The sequence below is a fragment of the Phyllobates terribilis genome, unplaced genomic scaffold (genome assembly GCF_046119375.1).
Source record: "Phyllobates terribilis strain yellow unplaced genomic scaffold, ASM4611937v1 Scaffold_307__1_contigs__length_2267376, whole genome shotgun sequence".
Lineage (NCBI taxonomy): Eukaryota > Metazoa > Chordata > Amphibia > Anura > Dendrobatidae > Phyllobates > Phyllobates terribilis.
This window is the reverse complement of record NW_027363067.1, coordinates 706026-706738: the sequence shown is the minus strand read 5'-3', so window position 1 is coordinate 706738 and position 713 is coordinate 706026.

Genomic DNA, 713 nt, shown 5'->3' with positions numbered 1-713 from the left:
ATAAAATATACAGTAGTTTTTTGGGGGTTTTGTTTTTACGGCGTTTGTTATGCATTAAAAATGACCTGGAAATATGATTTTCCACGACATTTCGATTAAGGCGATACCGAATATGCAAAGAAAATTCAGAATATTGCGAAAACATTTTTTTGCTTTGAGTCGCTAAATTCTGAGACCCATAACAATTCTTATTTTTCTGTTGATGGGGCCCAGTGAAGACTTGTTTTTTTACGCTGTAAGATATGGAGGAGAGGAAGGAGGATTTAAAAGGCGGTGCTTGATAAATAGAGGGTTTGGGGAGATGTGATTTTTAATTGTCACAGGCCGATTTACACAAGTCGTAAGCAGTCATGTGTCTTACTTACATGCCTTAGGTGTGGAGGGTGGACGTGGAGATATAAAGGGAACCTGTCGCCTAAAATAATGCTATTAACCTGCAGGTTAATAGCGTTCTGACACCATGCAGCCGCCACACTGAAATAAACTGTATCTCCCCTGGCAGCCTCACTCTTTCAGTCATATCGGTGGCGCCGGCAGGCTTTCAGTCACCGTTCTCTGCATAGTGAGCGGCGGCTGTAACCGCACCCGGCACTGACTGACAGCCGGTGCTAATATGGCCGCACAATGTCAGAATGCTACTAACCTGCATATCAACTCCATATCTGCAGGTTAATAGCATTACTTTACATGACAGGTTCCCTTTAGAGGTTTAC